A 16,207-nucleotide genomic window follows, 5' to 3' on the forward strand; every position below is an offset into this window, starting at 1 on the left:
TAACCATAAGTTTGTTTTCTACATCTGTGACTCTTACTTCTGCTTTGCAAATAAGTTCATCTGTACCATTTTTCTAGATTCCATGTACAAGTGATATTATATGATATTTGTCTTTCTCTTTCTGACTTACTTCAGTGTGTATGACAATCTCTAGGTCCATCTGTGTCACTGCAAATGGCATTATTTTGTTCCTTTATATGGCTGAGTAATATTCCATTGTATATGTACCACATCTTCTTTATCCATTCCTCTGTTGATGGACATTTAGGTTGCTTCCGTGTCCTGGCTATTGTAAACAGTGCTGCAATGAACATTGGGGTGCATGCATCCTTTCGAAGTAAGGTTTTCTCCAGATATATGCCCAGGAGTGGGATTGCTGGGTCATATGGTGGCTCTATTTTTAGTTTTCTAAGGAACCTCCATACTGTTCTCCATAGTGATTGTGTCAGTTTACATTCCCACCAACAGTGCAGGAGGGTTCCCTTTTCCCCACACCGGTTTCTTCTTTTTCTTAAAAAAGATTACTAAAATCAGTATCTCAAATATATCTAGGAAATAATATAATGGCATGATAAAATGAAGGAGTAATAATAATATCTTTACACAGGTATACACATTTGGTATCTATTTTTATGACATATGAGTTTTAAAATTTGATTTATTTTTATTTTATCTATTTATTTATTTATTTATTTGCGGTACGCGGGCCTCTCACTGTTTTGGTCTTTCCCGTTGCGGAGCACAGGCTTCAGATGCACAGGCTCAGTGGCCATGGCTCACGGGCCCAGCTGCTCCGCGGCATGTGGGATCTTCCCGGACTGGGGTACAAACCCATGTCCCATGCATCGGCAGGTGGACTCTCAACCACTGCGCCACCGGGGAAGCCCCACTCAATAGCATTTTTATTAGGAGATTTTATTGACTACTCTCTGTGGTAAAAGTTGTAGGCCTTCTTATGCCTGCGTCATTCTTTAAGGTGAGAAAGTTTCCTTTATTTGAAAAGGGAGAAAGGAATATCAAGTGAAAAAAATTAAGCTGAGAGTATTGACTATCTCAATAGTTTTTTTCTATTTTAGAAGATAACCAAAAGGAAAACTATTGATGAGATATACTATTTTCACATAGACAAGGGTCTGCCACAGTTAAGATTGTCTTTTTGTCCTCAGTGATAACAATATTCAATGAGGGAAATGCAGCAAATTTGGGTCATAAGGTGTTTTTTTTTTAATAATAAAGATAATAACTCTTGTAAAACACTTACAAATATGTCAAATATAGAGAATAAATATCACTTACTATTACACAACCCCCAAATAATCATTGATAACATTTTAATATGTTGGAATAATTTCTAATATTTTTAGACCCTAAGATTACAGAAATGAACAAAACATGGTGTCTGCTTTCAAGATGTTTGTAATCTAATGGAGATAATAGATATATAAATATATGATGAAAAATCAGTGTGGTAAGTTTATTAAAGAAGGTATGCACCAAGTGTTATAGAAACATGAAGGAAGAACACTTAATTCAGTCTCGTGGTGGAGTTGGGTGTCAGAGAATACCTCTTAGAAGTGGTAGAGAAGGTGAACTTTAAATGATGAATCTTAAATGAGTAATTTTGAATTACTTGAGAATGAGGCAGGGGGATGATGGGTCTAGGACTTATATGGATACCAAGATTTTTTTCTTTTTCTTTTCTTATTTCCTTTCTTCCATCTGTCTCTCTTTGGCATGGGTCTCACCCCTAAGACTCTGCCAGCTGAGAGTCACAAGGGTCACCAAGGCTGTAGGTGACCCTGCCCCCAAGGCTCCAGTCACCTTACCTTCATGGCTCTGAGAGATTGCTGTCTGGCCTGGTGAAACTGAGGCAATTCACCCCCTTCCCCCCACCACCCCCACCCACACCCCTGCCCATACCAACCTCTTTCCTTTGAAACCAAGGAGGCAGCCTTGATGACCTCTGAATTGCCTTCAGGGTTATTTTTTCTTGTGGTTTTGAAGTATACCACACAGTGGCAGCTGGATAACTCTATGATCTGGTCTTGTAGAATCTAAGAAGCCTGATAGCCTTCCTTCATTTCATCCTGTCTCTGTCTTCTTCAGTTCAAACTGGCAGTGTTTCTGCTGGGGTGCCTGATTAAGGCAGTGACTCATACTCATACTAATCTCTTTATCAAATGGCTGTTTGGCCACACCCTTAGTGGCTCTTTTCTGAATACATTTTCTCATTTTTTGCAATATGGGCAGGCTGAGGATTTTCCAAATCCTTAAGTCCTGGTTCTTTCTTGCTTAACATTTTCTTTTTCAATTCATCTTCTCTCCTTTCACATTTTACTATAAACAGTCAGGAGGAACCAAGCCACTCCTTCAATACTTTGCTTTGAAATCTCAACTAGATATCCAGTTTCATTACTTGCAAGTTCTCCTTCCACAAAACGCTAGAATGGGAACACAATTCAGCCAAGTTCTTTGCCACTTTACAACAAGGTTTGCCTTTCTTCCAGTTTCCAGTAACACGTTACTTATTTTTATCTGAGACCTTGCCAGAATGGCCCTTACTGTCCATATTTCTGCTCATGATTCTTTATGTATTCTCTAAGTAGATAAAAGTGTAAGCAGATAGGTTAGGGTGTCCCTGGAGAAAGAGAACCAGGAATGGCTTTCTTGACATAAGAGAAGCCATTTTGGCCTAAGCCATTTTGTGATCTAAGCCTCGCCACAGTGCTTGGCCTTGAACAGGTCTCAGTAATCAATGATCTTAAGGGAAGTAAGGGAATGCAGGAACAAAGGAAAAGCAGTCGAGAAACAATAGTTTAGCAATAAAACAGAGTCCTAGTTCCTCCTCAAGGGATATACATAACAATCTGATACAGTCTTTGAGTTCTGCAGGAACTAAGGCCCCCACCCAGGTGGAGGATGGTGACTACAGGCTGACTCCAGACTGGTTGGAATGAGAAAGTTGATGATTAAACCTTACACATTTATGGGAGGAGATTAGGGAGTTTGGAAGGAATTGGAGGATCAGAGAAAATGTCCCTAATCAGCCCAAATCAAAGGCAAATAGATTGGAAAAGAAGAAATAAAACTGTCCCTGCTTGCGGGTGACATGATTGTCTTCATAGAATAGCCCCCCAAATCAACAAGAAGTCTTCAAGAACTAAAAAGTGGGATCAGCAAGGTAGCAGGATACAAGATGAACATATATAAAATTTAATTGTATTCTTTTATACTAAGAATGGACACCAAAATTAAAAATACAATACCATTTACAATCACTCAAAAAATTAAGTATTTAGAAATAAATATAACAAAGTATGTACAGAAACTATATGCTGAAAATTATACAATTCTGATGAAAGAAATCAAACATTATCTACTTAAATGGAGTGGTGCACGATGTTCATGGATAGGAAAAATCAACATAGTAAAGATATCAATTCTTCTTTAATTGATATATAGGTTTAACACAGTTATTATTAAAATCTCAGCAAGATTTTTTGTAGCTATAGATAAAGCTACTTTAAAATTTATTTGAAAGGCAAAAGAACTAGAATAGCTAAAACAATTTTTATTAAAAAAATATAATGATAGGAGTCAATCCACCCATTTCAACTTATTATATAGGTACAGTAATCAAGACTGCATGGCAGCAGAATAGGTATAGATAAATGTAACAGAACAGAGAACCTAGAAATAAACATACAACTATGCCTACATGATTTTTGACAAAGGGTATGGCTATAGAAGGGCATTGTGATGGGTCCTTGTCATGATGAAAATGTTCTGTATATTGACTATACCAGTGCCCATATCCTAGTTATGATATTGAGTTATAGTTTTGTAAGATACTACCATTGGGGGAAACTGGGTAAAGGGTACATAGGATCTCTCTGTATTATTTCTTACAACTGCATGTGAATGTATCTTTACCTCAAAATAGAAATTTTAATTTAAAAATAAATTATAGGTTCTCTTTCCCTGGAACCACACCCAGTACCAATAATCATATCAGTCAGAGTACAATAAAGGAAGCAGAACCACTGTGAATGTCATGGGATAAGGGATTTATTATAGGAATAAGACTTTATACAATTTTGGGAGGCCTTAGGGAAGTAAAATTCCAGAATGAGAAGTTGGTGGATCAGAAAAAAAAAATCACTAATCAGTCTTCTTGAAGTAGTGGTGTAGATGGAGAAGGCAGAGCTTGCAGGGGAATCTGAAATGTACAGCGTGCACAGCTGCTGACTGGGACTGTGAGGATGGAGTGAATAGAGAGGCTTAGGAGAAGCTTTGTAGCTCCTTCTCTTTGTAGCTTTCACCTCTGTGTGTCAGTAGCCAAGTGTGTGGCCTTAGCTCTGGGGCTTTTGATGGTCGTCAAGTGCATCAGTTGCAAAGAAGAGCTGGATGGATGTGGAACAGAGGAAAGGATGAACTGGTACCTAGTTGGCTTTTGTGTCTTTCCATCTGACTTTGAAAAGACTCTTAAGCATAATAGTCACTGTTCATTTCCACCTGCCAAATCTCATGTAAGTTCCTTTTTTGGCCAATTCCAACTATAGGGAAGGGGATTCTGGAAAACATAATTCCCAACAAATCCCTGTATTAATAATAGCAGCTAAAATTTGTTTATGGAATGCTTACTTTGTGCTACTTTAGGCACTGTTTCATGTGTGTTACATGCATTATTATATTTTACATAACGTATTATATGGTTGGTCCTAAAGGCACAGGGATTATGTAGAAGAGTCAGGTGCAAAACTCAAGCAGTCTAGATCCAGAGTTTGCACTTAGAAAGTCATCCTGATATTGCCTCCCCAACTGATTCTGGAGCCCAACAGGATCTCTGCCCATTTTCGCTGAAGTTATTCAAAATATATTTCAGTTGAATGGGACAACCTAGAATTCTTCCAACAGACTCCACCTTTTTACCAATGTTACTTGAGTTGGATTTCTCTCAGTTGAAATATAGAAGGAACTGACAGGAGAGATCTTCTGCCTTGACTCCTTGGTTTTTCATCAGTTGAGAGAGGTTATATTCTTTTCCTTTTTTTTTGGCTGCGTCGGGTCTTACTTGCAGCACGCAGGCTTCGTTGAGGCATGTGGGGATCTTTCGATGTGGTGCTCCGGCTCTTCATTGCTTTATGTGGGCTTCTGTCTAGTTGTAGTGCACAGGCTCCAGAGCACATGGGCTCTGTAGTTTGCAGCATGTGGGCTCTGTAGTTGAGACACGTGGGCTTAGTTGCCCTGCCATGTGGGATCTTAGTTCCCTGACCAGGGATTGAACCCACGTCCCTGCATTGGAAGGCGGATTCTTTACCACTGGACCACAAGGGACGACCCGAGAGAGGTTATATTCTAAGGAATCTTAGGATATCTCTACCATGGCAACTAGGATTCCGTGCATACATGGCCTTCTGTATCCAATATTGCTCATCACATTTTATGAAAAACACATTCTGTAATACCCCAAGCGTCTTGTTGGGAGAAAAGGTTGCCAGGACAATAGTCTCAGAATAGATGCAGAAAGACTATTGATAGAGAGGGAGAAAGCTGACTATGACTCACAGCTATCAGGTTTCTGAATTCCCAGTTTTCTGGTTAGAACAGAATCTGTGTTTCTGAGTTGGTGGGAAGCTGGTGGAAGTGGGAAACAGCAGAGCTGATTTTGTACCTACTTCCTGGGTGGTAGAGCTCTGTTTCAGAGGTTAAAGTGTACATGGTCTAATGGATTAACTTCTTAATCCAGTGTTATCCAAAATGAAATTTCTCCCAGACTTTGTGTAATATTTTTGCCCATTACTTTTGTCTTTAGAGCTCTTTTAACTTTTGTTAATTGTGGGACTTAAAAATAATTTTTAAAAATTGAAGTATAATTTATATACAGAAAATTGCAAATAAGTGAATCATAAATAATCTGTGAATTTTCACGAATCAAACACATCCATATAATTAGCATTCTGATCAAGAAACAGAATTCTACAGGTATCTGAAAAGTCTCCATTGTGCTTTCTCCTAGTCATTACCCTAGAAGTCTATGTTGACTTTTATCAGCATATTTCCCCATTTTTGTACTGTATCTAAAAACAACATTATAGTATGTTCTTTTGTGTATGAATTCTCTCGCTCAATATTGTTTGTGAGTTTCATCTATATTGTGTGTGGGTGCAGATTTTATTCTCTTGCTGTGTTCCTTTGTGTGGATATACCATAATTTATTCATTATCCATTCTTGATGGGCATTTGGATAGTCTCCAGTGTTTGACTATCATGAAGTGTTGCTATGAGCATTCTAGAACATGTCTTTTTGCAAATATAAATATGTACATATTTTTGCTATATATCCATGTGTGTAATTATCGAGTCATTGGACTGTCATATATTCAGCTTTGTAAATACTGCCAAATCATTTTACAAAGTGTACTGGTTTACAAGACTACTAACAGTGTATGAGAACTCCAGTTGCTCCATATCCTTTCCAACACCTGGCTTTTTTGCTCAGGAGATTTAAAAAATTTTTTTAGTTTTTAATAAAAATTGTGTAATTTAAAGTACTCAAATGGATTTTAAAGGAAAGTTGGGAAATGGACTAAGAAAATATTATCCAGTTGATATATAAACTAGAGTTTTCTTTTTAAAATAACTTTATTTATTTATTTTTGGCTGCGTTGGGTCTTCGTTGCTGTGTGCGGGCTGTCTCTAGTTGTGGTAAGCGGGGGCTACTCTTCCTTGTGGTGCGCGGGCTTCTCGTTGCAGTGGCTTCTCTTGTTGCAGAGAATGGGCTCTAGGCGCATGGGCTTCAGTAGCTGTGGCACAAGGGCTCAGTAGTTGTGGCTCGCTGGCTCTAGTGTGCAGGCTCAGTAGTTGTGGCGCATGGGCTTAGTTGCTCCGCAGCATGTGGGATCTTCCCGGACCAGGGCTCGAACCTGTGTCCTCTGCACTGGCAGGTGGATTCTTAACCACTGCACCACCAGGGAAGTCCCAAGAGGTGTGTTATTAAAACAGTTGGGAAGGGGAGGAATACTGGATATCGGTGTCACTAGTATTGCCTATCATACCTTGCATTTTCTTCTGGACAATTCTAAGTTGCAGTAAGAGTAATAATTAAATGTTTTAACCACTGTTATCACTTTTCCAGAACAGCCCTTTGAGATAAATACTATGTTATCCATTCAACAGGGGATATGACTAATCCAGAGAAAAAGTGGAAAGGTTGAAGGGGGCTCCAGTTCTAGCAGAGTCCTGGGGCATTAGGCAGCTTACCAGAAGAGGAACTCAGATATCAGATGGAGAAAGGAAGCAGCACTTACTGAGCATCTACTGTGAGCTAGTCTCTGTGTAGGAATTTTACAAATATTATCTGACTGAATATTCATAGTTGACGTATGAAGAAGTTATCTTAGACTTATTCTACAGGTTAGGAAATGAAGACTCAGAGATGCTAAGTAGCTTTATTGGATCACACAGTTGGTAAAAGTATATCTGGAATTTGACCTCAGTGTGACCTCGAATCTATAGTTCACTTATTCACATATGAATTAATTCATTAATTTATTCAATCATGTTTATTGAACACATTCTCTGTGGCTGGAATTATTCAATGAACTATATATACAGCAATAAATGAGAGATATAAATTCTTACTTTTGTGGAGATTATCTTCTGGTGAAGGGAACTAGACAATAAACAGTAAAGAAATAAACAAGCAAAAACCTTATAGATTGCCATAATTGCTGTGAAGACAAAGTGCAGGGTAATGGGATGGAAAGTGACTGGTGAATGAGAGCCATTTTATAAAGAATGTTCAGGGAAGGCTTGTCTCAGCAGGTGATATCCGATCTAAAAGTTGGGGAATGAGAAAGAACCAGGTCCCTGAAGATCCCAGGGAGGATGTTAGTTGAAAGGAACAGAAAGTGCCCAGGTCCTGCTGTGGGAAAGAGATGGGTGAGTGTGAGGAACTTAAAAGGACCTAATTTGCTGGAGGGCCATGAGTAAGGCAGACAGTGAGTGAGGAGAAGATGGGGAAGTAGGCAGGTTGGAGGAGGTCGTTGAGGGGTGTGACCACCGGTTGACCTACAAGCTGGATCTGGGCAATCAGAGGCTCCTTGCCCCCTCCCTTGTCCTTGGAATGTATATCCTGCCCACTCTTCCTATTGTGGGAGACGTTTTCAAGGACAAAGACTTGAGAAAGCAGTGTACTGTTGAGCTCATCTGGATGGTACATATGGCTGAATCCAGTTAAGGCATCTCTGTAAGCTTCGCAGATTCTGGTACATGGGCGCAGAGATCTATTCATACTGTGGCCACCCAAGAGAAGTATTGTATGTAAGTTCCCTTGCTTATTAAATTAGCCATCTACCAATCTGGAGTAGAGTACTTCTTTCTTCTGTCTCTCTTGCCCTTTGTGTGTGCAGGGACCAGTTTCAGATTTCACCTGGGGAACTCCCCAGTTTGCAAACCAACACAGATCATGTATGGCCTTGGATATCAGATAAAGGAATTAAAAATGTCTTTTAGACGTGGATGTGACATGATGTTGATGATGATTTAGGAAGGTTGAGCTTGTTGTTACCCAGAAGGGGAATAGGCCAGAATCAGGAAGACCTTTTAGGAGGCTACTGTAATAGCTGAGTTCAGCAGTTATAGTGGAAAGGAAAGGACAGTAAAGAGGGAAGGAAAGGACAGTAATGAGTGAGTCTGTGAAGGGAGGATTGGAGGATATGGAGACTTACTGAATATTCTGTGGGTAGGGTAAAGAGGAGGGAAAAGTCAATGGCAGCTTCTAGATTTAGGACTTGGGGGACTAGAAAGTTTAACAAACTGGAAATCTTGAGGAGGAGTCGAGGAAAGAGAAAGGTATTATTATGAAATATGGCACATAAGAAGTCACAATAAAACAACGATGTTGAATGTAATGGTAGCTTTCTCTTTTCTCATTGCTTTAAAATTTTTATTTGATGATCATATATTAAAATAAAAGTAAAGAGAGACCCAAAAAATGAGAGTTTGAATGTTCTTTCCTGAGACTGACAGAATTTGCAGTTTCTGTTACTTTTCTACAACTGACTTGGTAGTAGAAAATGAAGTTGATGGAAAGCACAATGCAAAAAACATAATTCAGCCAGCTTGGAAGGTAAATTGAGGTAAACATTTTGTTTATTGCTAAGACGAATGAGAGGATAATTGGAAAGAGAGTCCAAGAACAAAATATTATAAATATCTTTAAGATACATGTTAGGAGATCCTAGAACATCTCTGGGTGTTGATTGGGGAATACCAGTGTCATATCAGTTTGGTTATTTTAATCAATGCATTTATTTTATTTAATTTTTTGGAGATATAATTGACATATATCATTGCATAAGCTTAAGTATACAACATGTTGATTACATACATTTATATACTGCAATATGGTTATAACTGTAGCTTTAGATAACACCTCTATCATTTGTGTGTGTGTGTGTGTGTGTGAGACAGGAAAAATTGAGATTTGGTTTCATAGCAACTTTGAAACTTATAATACAGTATTGTCATCTAAAATCACTATGCAGTTCGTTAGATATCCAGGACTTAAGTATCTAGTGGTTGTAAGTTTGTATCCTTAAACAACATCTTCCCAGTTCCCCCAACCCCCACTCCTAATTCCCCCATCCACCATGCTACTCTCTGTTTTTACAGGTTCTGTTTTTGCAAGCTCTAGAGTGCAGGCTCAGTAGTTACGGAGCATGGGTTTAGTTGTTCCGCAGCATGTGGGATTTTCCTGGACCAGGTATCGAACCCGTGTCCCCTGCATTGCTAGGCAGATTCTTTTATTTATTTATTTTCTTATTAGTCATCCATTTTATACATATCAGTGTATACATGTCAATCCCAATCTCCCAAATCATCACAAACCCACCCCCACCCCTTGCTGCTTTCCCCCCTTGGTCTCCATACATTTTTTCTCTACTTCTGTGTCTCAATTTATGCTCTGAAAACAGGTTCATCTGTGCCATTTTCTAGGTTCCACATATATGCGTTAATATACAATATTTGTTTTTCTCTTTCTGACTTACTTCACTCTGTATGACAGTCTCTAGATGCATCCACATCTCTACAAATGACCCAATTTAGTTCCTTTCTATGGCTGAGTAATATTCCATTGTATATATGTACCACATCTTTTTTATCCATTCATCTGTAGATGGGCATTTAGGTTGCTTCCATGACTTGGCTATTGTAAATAGTGCTGAAATGAACATTGGGGTGCATGTGTCTTTTTGAATTATGGTTTTCTCTGAGTATATGCCCAGGAGTGGGATTGCTGGATCATATGGTAATTTTATTTTTAGTTTTTTAAGGAACCTCCATACTGTTCTCCATAGTGGCTGTATCAGTTTACATTCCCACCAACAGTGCAAGAGGGTTCCCTTTTCTCCACACACTCTCCAGCATTTCTTGTTTGTAGATTTTCTGACGATGCCCATTCTAACTGGTGTGAGGTGGTACCTCACTGTACTTTTGATTTGCATTCCTCTAATAATTAGTGATGTTGAGCAGCTTGTCGTGTGCTTCTTGGCCATCTGTATGTCTTCTTTGGAGAAATGTCTATTGAGGTCATCTGCCCATATTTGGATTGTTTTTTTTTTTTTTAATATTGAACTGCATGAGCTGTTTATATATTTTGGAGATTAATCCTTTACCTGATGATTCATTTGCAAATATTTTCTCCCATTCTGAGGGTTGTCTTTTCGTCTTGTTTATGGTTTCCTTTGCTGTGCAAAAGCTTTTAAATTTCATTAGGTCCCATTTGTTTATTTTTGTTTTTATTTCCATTCTAGGAGGTGTATCAAAAAAGATCTTGCTGTGATTTATGTCAAAGAGTGTTCTTCCTATGTTTTCCTCTAAGAGTTTTATAGTGTCTGGTTTTACATTTAGGTCTCTAATCAATTTTGAGCTTATTTTTGTGTATGGTGTTAGGGAGTGTTCTAATTTCATTCTTTTACATGTAGCTGTCCAGTTTTCCCAGCACCACTTATTGAAGAGACTGTCTTTTCTCCATTGTATATCCTTGTCACCTTTGTCATAGATTAGTTGACCATAGGTGCGTGGGTTTATCTCTGGGCTTTCTATCCTGTTCCATTGATCTATATTACTGTTTTTGTGCCAGTACCATATTGTCTTGATTACTGTAGCTTTGTAGTATAGTCTGAAGACAGGGAGTCTAATTCCTCCAGCTCTGGTTTTTTCCCTCAAGACTGCTTAGGCTATTCAGGGTCTTTTGTGTCTCTATACAAATTTTAAGATTTTTTTGTTCTAGTTCCGAAAAAAATGCCATTGGTAATTTGATAGGGATTGCATTGAATCTGTAGATTGCTTTGGGTAGTACAGTCATTTTCACATTATTGATTCTTCCAATCCAAGAACATGGCGTATCTCTCCATCTGTTGGTATCACCTTTAATTTCTTTCATCAGTGACTTATAGTTTTCTGCATACAGGTCTTTTGTCTCCTTAGGTAGGTTTATTCCTAGGTATTTTATTCTTTTTGTTGTAATGGTAAATGGGAGTGTTTCCTTAATTTCTCTTTCAGATTTTTCATCATTAGTGTATAGGAATGCAAGAGATTTCTGTGCATTAATTTTGTATCCGGCAAATTTATCAAATTCATTGATTAGCTTTAGTAGTTTTCTGGTGGCATCTTTAGGATTCTCTATGTATAGTCTCATGTCATCTGCAAACAGTCACAGTTTTACTTCTTTCCCAATTTGTATTCATTTTATTTCTTTTTCTTCTCTGATTGCCATGGCTAGGACTTCCAAAACTATGTTGAATGATAGTGGTGAGAGTGGACATCCTTGTCTTGTTGCTGATCTTAGAGGAAATGCTTTCAGTTTTTCACCATTGACAATGTTTGCTGTGGGTTTGTTGTATATGGCCTTTATTATGTTGAAGTAGGTTCTCTCTATGCCCACTTTCTGGAGAGTTTTTATCATAAATGGGTGTTGAATTTTGTGAAAACCTTTTTCTGCATCTACTGAGATGATCATATGGTTTTTCTTCTTCAATTTGTTAATATGGTGTATCACATTGATTGATTTGTGTATATTGAAGAACTGTAGCATCTCTGGGATAAAACCCACTTGATAATGGTGTATGATCCTTTTAATGTGTTGTTGGATTCCATTTGCTACTATTTTGTTGAGGATTTTTGCATCTATACTCATCAGTGATATTGATCTGTATTTTTCTTTTATTGTAGCATCTTTGTATGGTTTGGGTATCAGGGTGATGGTGGTCTCGTAGAATGAGTTTGGGAGTATTCCTCTGCAATTTTTTGGAAGAGTTTGAGAAGGATGGGTGTTAGCTCTTCTCTAAATGTTTGACAGAATTCACCTGTGAAGCCATCTGGTCCTGTACATTTGTTTGTTGGAAGATTTTTAATCACAGTTTCAATTTCATTACTTTTGATTGGTCTGTTCATATTTTCTGTTTCTTCCTGGTTCAGTCTTGGAGGGTTATACTTTTCTAAATATTTGCCCATTTCTTCCTGGTTGTCCGTTTTATTGGCATAGAGTTGCTTGTAGTAATCTCTTAGAATGCTTTGTATTTCTGCGGTGTCTGTTGTAACTTCTCCTTTTTCATTTCTAATTTTATTGATATGAGTCCTCTCCCCCTTTTTCTTGATGAGTTTGGCTAATGGTTTATCAATTTTGTTTATCTTCTCAAAGAACCAGCTTTTAGTTTTATTGATCTTTGCTACTGTTTTCTTTGTTTCTATTTCATTTATTTCTGCTCTGATCTTTATGATTTCTTTCCTTCTGCTAACTTTGGGTTTTGTTTGTTCTTCTTTCTCTCGTTCCTTTAGGTGTAACGTTAGATTGTTTATTTGAGATTTTTCTTATTTTTTTAGGTAGGCTTATATAGTTGTAAGTTTCCCTCTTAGAACTGCTTTTGTTGCGTCCCATAGGTTTTGGATCATCGTGTTTTCATTGTCATTTGTTCCTAGGTATTTTTTGATTTCCTCTTTGATTTCTTCAGTGATCTCTTGGGTATTTAGTAACGTATTGTTTAGCCTCCATATTTTTGAGTTTTTTATGTTTTTTCCCTGTAATTGGTTTCTAATCTCATAGTGTTGTGGTCAGAAAAGATGCTTGATATGATTTCAATTTTCTTAAATTTATTGAGGCTTGATTTGTGAACCAAGACGTGATCTATCATGGAGAATGTCCTGTGCACACTTGACAAGAAAGTGTAATCTGCTGTTTTTGGATGGAATGTCCTGTGAATATCAGTTAAATCTACCTGGTCCATTGTGGCGTTTAAAGCTTCTATTTCCTTATTAATTTTCTGTTTGGATGATCTGTCCATTGGTGTAAGTGAGTTGTTAAAGTCCCCCACTATTATTGTCAAATTCCTCTTTTAGAGCTGTTAAAAGTTGCCTTATGAATTGACGTGCTTCTATGTTGGGTACATATATGTTTATAATTATTATATCCTCTTCTTGGATTGATCCCTTGATCATTACGTAGTGTCCTTCCTTGTCTCTTGTAACATTCTTTATTTTAAGGTCTATTTTATCTGATATGAATATTGCTACTCCCACTTTATTTTATTTATTTATTTTTTTTGTGGTACATGGGCCTCTCACTGTTGTGGTCTCTCCCGTTGCGGAGCACAGGCTCTGGACGTGCAGGCTTAGCGGCCATGGCTCACAGGCCTAGCCGCTCCACGGCATGTGGGATCTTCCCACACCGGGGCACAAACCCGTGTCCCGTGCATTGGCAGGCAGACTCTCAACCACTGCGCCACCAGGGAAGCCCCTCCTGCTTTCTTTTGATTTCCATTTGTGTTGAATAACTTTTTCCATCCCCTCACTTTTAGTCTGTATGTGTCCTTAGGTCTGAAGTGGGTTTCTTGTAGACAGCATATATATGGGTCTTATTTTTGTTTTCATTCAGCAAGCCTGTGTCTTTTGGTTGGAGCATTTAATCCATTCATGTTTAAGGTAATTATTGATATGTATGTTCCTATTACCTTTTTCTTAATTGTTTTGGGTTTGTTTTTGTAGGTCCTTTTCTTCTCTTGTGTTTCCCACTTAGAGAAGTTCATTTAGCATTTGTTGTAGAGCTGGTTTGGTGGTGCTGAATTCTCTTAGCTTTTGCTTGTCTGTAAAGCTTTTGATTTCTCCATCAAAACTGAATGAGATCCTTGCCAGGTAGAGTAATCTTGCTTGTAGGTTCTTCCCTTTCATCACTTTAAGTATATCATGCCACTCCCTTTTGGCTTGTAGAGTTTCTGCTGAGAAATCAGCTGTTAATCTTATGGAAATTCTCTTGTATGTTATTTGTTGTTTTTCCGTTGCTGCTTTCAGTAATTTTTCTTTGTCTTTAATTTTGGCCAATTTAATTATTATGTGTCTCTGCATCTTTCTCCTTGGGTTTATCCTGTATGGGACTCTCTGCACTTCCTGGACTTGGGTGTCTATTTCCTTTCCGATGTTAGGGAAGTTTTCGACTATAATCTCTTCAAATATTTTCTGTAGTCCTTTGTCTCTTTCTTCTCCTTCTGGGACCCCTATGATGCGAATGTTGTTGCGTTTAATGTTGTCCCAGAGGTCTCTTAGGCTGTCTTCATTTCTTTTCATTCTTTTTTCTTTATTCTGTTCCGCAGCAGTAAATTCCACCATTCTCTCTTCTGGTTCACTAATCTGCTCTTCTGCCTCTGTTATTCTGCTACTGATTCCTTCTAGTGTATTTTTTATTTCAGTTATGCTATTGTTCATCTCTGTTTGTTTGTTCTCTAATTCTTCTAGATCTTTGTTAAACATTTCTTGAATCTTCTCGATCTTTGCCTCCATTCTTTTTCTGAGGTCCTGGATCATCTTCACTGTCATTATTCTGAAATCTTTTTCTGGAAGATTGCCTATCTCCATTTCATTTAGTTGTTTTTCTGGGGTTTTATCTTGTTCCTTCATCTGGTAGGTACATAGCCCTCTGCCTTTTCATCTTGTCTATCTTTCTGTGAATGTCGGCAGGCAGATTCTTAAGCACTGTGCCACCAGGGAAGTCCCCTGTTTCTTTTGCTGTGCAAAAGCTTTTTAGTTTGATGTAGTTCCATTTGTTGATTTTTTCCTTTATTGCTTGTGCTTTCAGTGTCACATCTAAAAAAAATCATTGCCAACATCAGTGTCAAGGAGATTCTTCCCTATGTTTTCTTCTAGGAGTTTTATGGTATCAGGCCTTATGTTTGTCTTTAATCCTATTCAAAACATTTATTGAACACATTATTTGTTAAGTACCATACTGTGTTCTGTGAGTACAAAGATGAGTAAGACAGGATGCCTTTCATCAAGGGGCTTATACTCTAATGGAAAAGATAAATACAGTTTATGGTAAGTGATAAAATAGACATGAGCCAGATGCTGGAGAGGTTCAGGCAGTTCAGTGTTCACTGAAGACTTCTGCTGCTGAGCACAAGAGGAGTCTTGAGGTATATAAATAAGTGTGAGTCAATTCAACGATGGGAAAAGAAACTGCATTAAACAGTCATCAAGGTATGAAACAGATGGTGTTCAACCTACAACATCACACTTCTTTCTAAAACCAGCCTCTTACCTTAAGCCAGAGGATACCACAATAGAAATGATGATCTGTTTCATTTTCTTAGGATCCCAGGAGCAGTGAGCATATATGCAATTTCTAAAGTCAACGCTTTTCTAGGATGATGCTTCAATACAAGAAACCTGCTAAAGCTAAAAAACCCTGTGACTCTGCCTCATGCTTGTCTGATCGGCTTGCTTTCTGATTAGAAATTCTTGTTACATAACCTCCATCTTGGGCAGCATCAGGATTACTGTGGAGTTTTGGGCCTTCAGATAATCTTAGTGGTATTTAAAAACAAACTCCTTTACTGGAATCTTAGGATATAAAAAGTTTGAATAATGTTTATATATGTTTTCTAATAGTAGAAATGACTGCAGTTCTGTCTTGAATTCCATGGAAATCTCTTTCAGTAAAAGTAATTGCTATTATTGTCTGTGTCTTTTTTAAGGGCTGCAGTCATATTTCTATGAACACTACAGTTTTTCTTTGAAAACATCCAGCAGTCTTAACAATATCAAATGTAGTAAGCTGATTGTGTGGCAATCCAAAAACTTGGTCTCTTTTGTTGTGTTTCTTTACTTTGATAAGCATTAAGGATGCAAAAATTATTTCAGGGCTTTGTCA

This window comes from Phocoena sinus, chromosome 1 (genome assembly GCF_008692025.1).
Source record: "Phocoena sinus isolate mPhoSin1 chromosome 1, mPhoSin1.pri, whole genome shotgun sequence".
NCBI lineage: Eukaryota > Metazoa > Chordata > Mammalia > Artiodactyla > Phocoenidae > Phocoena > Phocoena sinus.